This window comes from Halyomorpha halys, unplaced genomic scaffold (genome assembly GCF_000696795.3).
Source record: "Halyomorpha halys isolate HHAL.00 unplaced genomic scaffold, Hhal_1.1 Scaffold692.1, whole genome shotgun sequence".
In the NCBI taxonomy this organism is placed as follows: domain Eukaryota; kingdom Metazoa; phylum Arthropoda; class Insecta; order Hemiptera; family Pentatomidae; genus Halyomorpha; species Halyomorpha halys.
Window position 1 is genome coordinate 198,215 of NW_027113553.1, and position 8,922 is coordinate 207,136.

The 8,922-nt window shown below is 31.4% G+C and overlaps 1 protein-coding gene across 1 annotated transcript in view; it reads left to right on the forward strand.

Annotated features, from left to right (window-relative positions):
• Positions 1–7,158: 7,158 nt before the first annotated feature.
• The window catches only part of LOC106685446 (uncharacterized), a 213,943-nt gene continuing 212,179 nt past the window's right edge, over positions 7,159–8,922 (forward strand). The window contains exon 1 of the mRNA XM_024358894.2: positions 7,159–7,298. The gene's annotated coding sequence lies outside the window, so the exon portion shown is untranslated. The remainder of the gene's footprint in view (positions 7,299–8,922) is intronic.

An 8,922-nucleotide genomic window follows, 5' to 3' on the forward strand; every position in this document is an offset into this window, starting at 1 on the left:
TTTTTAGTTTTAATATATCTATATCTATAAGAAAAATATCTACATACCAGAGGGTGAATAATAAAGGACATAGGTGTATAAAGAACGTCTAACATATTTCTAAGAGCCAACGTAAAAAGATACAGAATGTTTTTAAAATATTTTCGAGATGTTTTTTTTCGATTTTTATTTTTTAATTTGGGACCTGAAAATTGGCAGTTATATGAAAATGACCCTAATAGCATCCATTATTTTGTTTTTTTAGTTTTCACTCTCATTAGTTTATTACTACTTGGTTGTAAATGTATGTTTTTGATATTAGAAAATACATCTTAAGATCTGTTTTCTTCTGTTTTGTTTAATGGCGTAAAACTTCCTTGATCATCAAAGCCATTTACTTCCTATTAGGTTCCGGCAACATTCAATTAACACATCTTAAGATATTTCTGATAATAACTACTCTTTCCAATAGATTATTAATTAAGAATTAGCTTTCTAAAATTACTGGCCAGTTATTCTACGGATATAATGCATCCTTCATACTTGTATGTGCACAAAACAGGCGAAAACAGTAGGGGATATGACTCACAGATCTGGTTCCATTGTCAATCTAATTATTAATTTACTAAGAAAGACTCAAGAAATTATGGCCTCTCATCTAGATTTTTGAGCAATTTCAAGACACGGTGCCTTGAAATAAGATTTTTTTTCAAAATCTATAAAGAATCAGTATTATATATATTAAACTAGTTTTAAACAAAGGTAAAGAAAAGAGAATGATCAGGGGTTGTCAAATACTTGAAAGGGCCAGTTGTTAGTTATTAAATATATAACGAAATCTTAAATAGTTATTGCAAATGACAAATAAAACAAAACGAGTGTCGAGAATTAATGGTATATTTTTACAGGTAATAACTGAAGTTAGATTGAACATTATATCACCATTATCCAGAGAATTTTCCACAGAATTTTGTTTACTACTTCCAGAATGGTCTTGTTGCAAATCATTTCCCAGGAAACATTAACAATAAAATAAGTAAACGACATAGGAATATAAAACATTATATTTTCTATATACCTTATTTGTTATTGTTAGTTTTAAATCAGTTAACATAAATTATATTTTCGTTTGTTATTTTCAACGTTAAACCTTCTTAATCGAAAAAAAACTTAACTCGCCTCAACCGTAAAATTTGAAATTTTACCTTTCCAGATCCGTAGTATTCACAGCGAGAATTCTCTAAGATTACTGGGCCCATTTTTTTTTTTTTAAAGCAAACCAGAGAACCATCCCTATAGGACGTCGTTAGTTCTGTAAGAGTGGCACTGAGCACTGAGCTCACTGCTGGGGACCTGGAGATATGGAAGAAAGGAAAGACCTAGATAACTGGATCACCGCGCACCACCCACCGATCGCCGTACTGTCCGTCACGATGTGGTGCGTCTTCGAAAGGTAAAATGAAATTTCACCAATATACACTTCTAAGTCAGTGAGGAGTTGAACCGTGTTAACTAACTTCTTTCTCTAGTAGTCGAGTCAATTGCTGTGGGTTCTAAATTAATGAAACCTCGAAAGATCTGTGGATCCGGTTTGATTCATAACATTTCCAAACTTATGTCACCTGTTACAAAATAATTCAGAATCTATTTGAGACATAATACATGTACAATTAATACTTTCTACTAAAGAAGCCCGTGCAGAAGTTCTCGTTTATTTTTATCATATAGTCGCCTTGAAGTCCTGAAGTAGAACAAATTTTATAAAATTTGAGCTCTAATCAAGATCTTTTTAACTTCAATAGTTCACAAGATACATTTTTTTTTTCCAAATTATAAAAAATCAATATTTTGAGAATTTATTATTCCAAAAATCATGGAAACTTCTACGAAAATAATCATTATATCCTACTTAATGGTAAATTTAACGAGATTGGGTGCTAGCATACACCTAACTGTCTAATAGTTTCCGAGATATTGTAATTTTTTCAAAATAAGGAAAATGTTTAGGTTTTTCTAGTATAACATGAACTTCCGGTGGCGTGTGCTTGAAATAATTCATTACTTACTTTTCAATGACTAGAGGGTTTAGTTTAAACTGTTATTGTTTTTAACCAGAAAACAGCAGGCCCCCAACGTTCATATTTCTATCCTATCGATGGTTTTCACCGTGTCCATGCGGAAGCAGCCCTAGTCGTAGAGGTAGAGATAGGCTTCAGTGGTGGAGATTACAAGATATCTGCAATTATACTCAGTTAGCTTTTCTTTAAGAAAACTTTAGCCGTCATCATTTTGATCATTTACCTGACCCCATTAGCTTTTCTACAGCTTCTTCAGTTCCCAACTAGTTCGAGAGGGGGTAGGAACAACGGGTAGGAACCTGCGGGTGCTAAAGGTGAAGCGGGTTTGATTTACAAAGTCTTGCTAAATGATCTATACGTGTAAGCAATCTAGCTCGAAAATAAAATGTACGATACTGAAATTCTATATTAAAGGCAGGTATAAGGTTAGGATATTACAGCAACTTTTTAGAAAAATCGACAGGCCGGAAATGCCGATTTATAAAATCGATTTCTCTAATTTTTTTTCCATTTTCTAAAAATAGCCAAAGACTTTTGAATAAACTGAGTTTAAACTGAGAACAACTGTTCTTTAACGCTACGTTTGCAGATGTTAATGATACATCTATCTCTATTACGAGCACCCGTTAAATTGACGGTGAAAATCTTCTTTAAAACATGGATTTCTTCAAATTAATCCTGAATTTAACAATATTGAACTTTACGTTTAAATAAATTGTTAATGAGCAGAAAGTTTTTTTTTTTTAATATCACGGAAATGATAGTTAATAATTGGTAGTAACAATAATATTAACGGGATAGGGTATTGTTAGCTTTGCTTTGGCCTAAAGCATATTGATCTTCTTCGGTATAAGTATCCTCACAACAATCTTCATTAATCTTGATAATTTTGTTCAATATCTTATTATATCTCCTAGATTTACTCATCATTCATCATTGCTAGAATAGAGGGGTTAGTCATAATAAAAAAATATTCCTCCTTTTAGAGTCGTGAGTGGCAAGAGTTCCTTTTTTATATAAACCCAGAGCATTTGCTCGAGTCGCATTTAAATCAATTTCCAAATCTGGAGAGTCTTTTATTCTCAATATTGCACTGAATGATCTTCAACTTGACCAACCTAAAGTCCTCTCTCACTTTAATATTTGGGCATTTCCTATAACAATTTTTTGGGCCAGAACTCAACACTAATTGTATATATTGCACACATAATTGTTTAACAGTTAAATTCGATTTCGGAATTTCCGAACTTATGTTTCCCCCGAACAAATCCTGCGCCCATGAAGGAAGTGCAAACTCGTACTAAGGTTTATTAAAGTTCGAGTGCTGCTGGGTTCGTGCATGGTTTGGAGCCACAAGCTTGGCAAAGAATTGATCATTTCAGACCAGTTTTATGACAGCTGCAACCACCAATAAAATCCATCTTGTACTTGAAGACTAGTATAGGTAAAGTTGACTTCTGCCATTGATTCCCGTCCCCATACAATCACGAAACATATTTTTAAAAATTTAATATTAACCACTAAAATACTCTTGCGTGTTAAAATAAATGCTAATTAAATTACCTTCACATTATAAATGACACGTAAAACAAATATGTTTTATGCTTTCACAAAATAAACGACGACTACACTTTTTCATATTTTTTTTTTTTTTTTCTAAACCTCTTTATTTATATATATTAACAAGTACAGATATATAATATAATGCATGTTTTATATACAAATTACATATTGACTTCGAACTTTCATATTTTGAGCGAATAGGCATTTATTAAAGAGCTAAATATATACTAGTGTGGGCCGATGCATTGTTGGCATAAAGATGGCCTATCAATCGAGAACTATTTAAGTTTTACAAGGATTTTATTTTTTTTTTTCAAGGATGTAAACTCAATTGTTGTGATAACGATATCTTGTGAACTATAGAACAACCCTCTTCATTTTTTTTTTTCCATGAATATATTCCAATAATTATTATTATTTTTTTTACATTTATGTTATTTCTTCTCTATTTATTTATTAAACTAAAATGATCAGATTCTTGAAGGTATCAATTTTTCATTTCAATTAAATTTTAATTTTTATGATTTTCCAAATATGCTTCTCATCATTTATTGTTTACCTTAATTAGTTTACGTATTTTCATATTAAAAATGATAATTCTCTAGTTTATTAATATACAATATATATTTATTATATCTCTGAGAATAATTGAGTTTTTTTCTTCTACTTCTTAACATATTTATGAGGTCCTTTTCATTTTTTTCCTTACTTCAGCTCCAATCATTTTCCCTCCAATTCTTTCTTATCCGCCCCCTAAATTCCATAATTAGCCCCGGGCTTGACTCACCTTTAAAACATTTGATGATGATGAGCACAACAGTGTTTGAAAAACAAATTAGTAAAATCGAGCAATATTGAAAAAGTGGGAACCGGCGTAAAACAAATAGTAATTGTTAAAAAATATTTTTTTTCCTTGGATAACAAAATGTATTTTATTCGATTTAACCACGGCAGTTATATTAATTATCAAATCTATTATTCTTAAAATTAAAATATTCATGCACTATTCAGATCAAATTGTTATTACTTTATGTCCATAAGTTTGAGATAAATCCACAAATAGTGAAGTAATGTCCACTTAAAATTATATAAAAAAGAAGTAATTTTCAAATTGGCTAAACTAGTGTAAGTTCGATTTACTAACTTATTAGAGATGTACAAAAATACATGAGTCCAATCTAGGTTCAAGGTTTTAGAATATATACATATATTTTTTTAAAATAAGAAATTTGATTTTATTCTTTGAGAATAAAATTTAGTGAAGAAGTTTTATTTGAAGTGCATGTCAATAAAAATACTTTTGCTTATGTTGCAGCAAAAATAGAGTTATTTATTCATTTGGAAGAAATTTGTGAAAAATGTTCCTTGGTGAAATATTCATAAGGCTACCTATATATATCAATATACCTACATTAGTATATTTATATCCAGTTGTGTACATTGATGGATATTCTGTAATAGGATTTTTTTTTCAATGGAAAGATAAAAAGCCATGACCGAAAAAATGGAAACTTTTCTCTGATAGTTTTGACAGGCGTTTCGCGCCAAAGGTTCTTTAGAAGTTTCTTTTGTGACAGTTGGTAGGGTAGCCGGAATGCGACGACACAGAAGTTGCACCCCCATCTGAGTGGAGAGTTGGCCGCGAAAGTGTGTCCTTTCTGTTCCCTATCACTTGTTTTCCAAATGGTACACGGTTTCCTGAATTGGCCATCATAACTTACTCTTGCAGTACAGTGTAGCATTCATGGAGTGGAAATAATTTTAAGGTGGTAAAAACGTATTTTTTTACCACAGATTTGAGAGGGTTGGTATGCTGACTCACATGAATGGTGATTCGAATTTTTTTTTTTTTCCTATTCAAGTGAGTGTATGATACCGTTGGATAACGAAAGAGCGGAATCACGATTATCTCAATAAAATGGTACTATTTAATTGTTTAATCCCCGTTTTAGGCTTCTCTCAAAATGTTTTATTGCGTGGGATTAAACTAGGGAGGTGGGGGAGACAAGCCATGTGACATTTCAGCTCGGAAAAGGCGAATGAAATCAAAATTTTAAGAAAATTATATATTCTTGTGGCAGTGCTTTTTTAATTATTACAATTGAAATTTGCTTGAAAAAATGAATTTATTAAATTAATAAATTTTTCTCTTCTTGGGGGGCATCTGTCCGCTCCTGTCCCCTCTGGGTACGCCTATGTTTTATTGTATAAATAATAGTTATAAACTGTTTTTATTATGAAAATATATTCTCAAACTTTACAATTACTTTTATATAATTATTTTTAAAAAATAAATTAGTATATAGAATTATTTATTATGGAGGTGGAAGAAGGATAAGTACAGTTGAAATTTGAAAACGCTTGGTCGTGACATATGTTTAAGGGCCATCTCCTCAAATAGAGTTGAAATCAAATTAATATTACTTAGGGTACCATATTAATTGGAGTCAGTTTTCTCATGTTAATAATTTCCTTCTCGAAAATCAAACTTGGTTGAGTAGAGAATGCTGAATAAGGACCAAACAGAAGGACAGAAGATAAGGAATTCAGGCAGAGCAACCACATTATCAACAAGGAGCGTAATTTGGAGCAAATTTAAAATTTAATTAATTTCAGTTTGATTTTGATTAAAGAATTGTTCATTTCCATAAATTTCATTTTATTTGATTGATATCCCTTTTTGATTTGTTGTATTAAATTTTTTCTAACCATTTTTAAAATATAGTTTTATCCCCTTTTTCTATTGTAAAATTTAATTTAAAGTTAAATTTCAATATCATATCACTCATTCATTGAAAATCAGATAGTTTTAATACATTTAAAGTATCTATTGGTAATATTTAGATTTCAGATCTAAATTATCTTGACCATCAAGCAGCAAGCATTAAATAAAGTAAGTGTAACTTTTTCCCCTTCTCTCTTTTTCTTCGTATAGTAACCCTATGGGAGGGGTATATGTATATATATATATATATGTATTCATATATATTTCAGATCTCTTGATAGTATGAAACCTTATATTTTTTTAATGAACTTTTAGAGTTTTATGTACGCTTGAAATATATACCCGCTTTTAAGAGAAAATAAAATAAGTGATGCTAAAAATTGTAGTATTGTAAATAAATAATCTGTTTTACACTAATTAATAGATTAGTATATTTTAAAGAATTTTTCTATGTATTGTTTTCCATTTCACTATATGATAATTCTTGAATTTGTAATGCTAATTTGTTTATGAAGTTATACCTAACCTCCTCCCATGTAGTCGCTTTCCAAGGTATGTACACAGATTTTTCTTCGTGATGGAGAAGACCGAAAGAACGACATCACGAATACCAGCAAAGGTTAAAGTTTCTGTTGGATACTTGTACCGCTACCTATTTCCGAGCCGGGCACCAGCGGGTGAGGTCCCTACTTCGTGAGCCCCCTGTCCCTCGGTTTGGGTGGAAACTTGCAAGAAAGGCATGCCGGATGCGGGAGATATGCCTTACCGTTGCTCGGTGGAGGGGATGGGATAAGGCTGGGTTCGCGGGGGCTCTCTGTCAGTCGAGGTCCGATCTCCAGCCAGTACTGGTCCTCCCACTTCCTCAGCCTCTCTCGTTTTTTTCGCTACGACGCGCAACATTCCACATAGTCATCGCACTTGTCAAGTGTTTATAGTGAATCAGCCGAGCTAAGGTGAGTCTGTAGTAGGTCTTCATAACATTTTTTTCCAAAATTTATTTTACTTTATGGAAGCAAAAAATTATAACGAAGCCGGTAAGAGGTGTATCGAAGAATATATGTATAGGAATTTTACTTATTTTTTTTTATTTGACTTTTTTTATTTATTTTACACATACAATTATATATATTTTTACCCTAATGAAGTAAACAAATAAAAAATGCCGTGTTACTTACCGCGATGGAATATAAATTTTATTTTTGAATAAGCTAATAAAAAATACAATAGTTACAATATAAAATCTTCACAACTAAGAAATAAAAATGTTTGTTATAATTAATCAATGTATAATAAAATTTACTCATGAGATTCATTTCAGCTGTGCAACATCAAATGGACATATTTTTCTAATATAATTATTATTCTAAGATTTTAAATTCTTTACGTTAACTATACTGCTCAAGATAATGTAAACACGGGCACACAGTACATTCGGTGACCAGTGTCTTTTCACGAGACAGATTGCGTTACCACTGCTTTGTTGATACTAATCAGTTTTATTGTTCGGAAATATGCCGCTAATGAAAAATTTGAACGAATATTTTGTATAAGATTATGGTTATAGTAAATTCGTTCCAGATACAAAAAGGCTATTGTATCGCCTATTGACGAGGTCTACGCCCCTTCCATCTCCCTAATTCCTCTCACTTCTGCTTCCAGGCGGCGCTGGAGGACTGTCAGTTCCAGCGTGACTGCCTCCTCCGGTTACTGCCATTCATTGAATTCGCATTCAGCTTCCCAACGGTGGAGTTGTTTAATACTCGGGGATAGTCAGTATAAATTTAAATATGTAATCTCGGTTCTCGTCTGACAAATTTAATAAATATTTATTTTATTGCCAATTAAAATCAAATTATATAACTCATTAACTACAGTGTCAAAATGAGAATTTTTGTCATACTTGATGTAATTGTTTATGTTTTTTTCAGTTTGTCATATGTTGCAAAAAAGCCTTTCTTGGTATTGGGGTAATAACTGGATATGAGCACTAAAATAATGTTTCTTGTATGTGTCGTGTTCCTTTTAGCCTACTAAAATCTAGTTATCAATTATCGAATCTTAAAGCACGTATCGATATCCTTAATGGTTCATATTTGAGATTACTAATAAAATGGTTTCCCGCCAACGATCAGATTAGTATTAAATAATTATTTATTGTAAATAAAAATAGAATTAAATGATTATTTTCCCACTAATTGGCTCTGAAGCTTAAATGTGTTGTATAGATTTTCAAGAAAAGCTAAATATGTTTACATTAAACATTAATTATATTTAATTTTTAATGAAAAATTTAATGTTTGCATATTTGTAAAATATATATATTTAATAAGTTTACAAATACTTGACGTGAGAATTTTTTCAATCATTGGATTTTGTTCCCTCCTCCGTCATTTAGGACAATATGTATATATATATATTATTTGATGCGAAACAGCCCTTAAGGACTACGCAACTATGACTCAGTTTTCTTTTTCAATTTCTTCCTCTCTGTCCATCTCTGCTTGAGGACTTCACTTCATTTCTTTCGTCCAAGTCCTCCTAGACGAGAGGTTTTTACTGTCTCCCACAAGCACCATA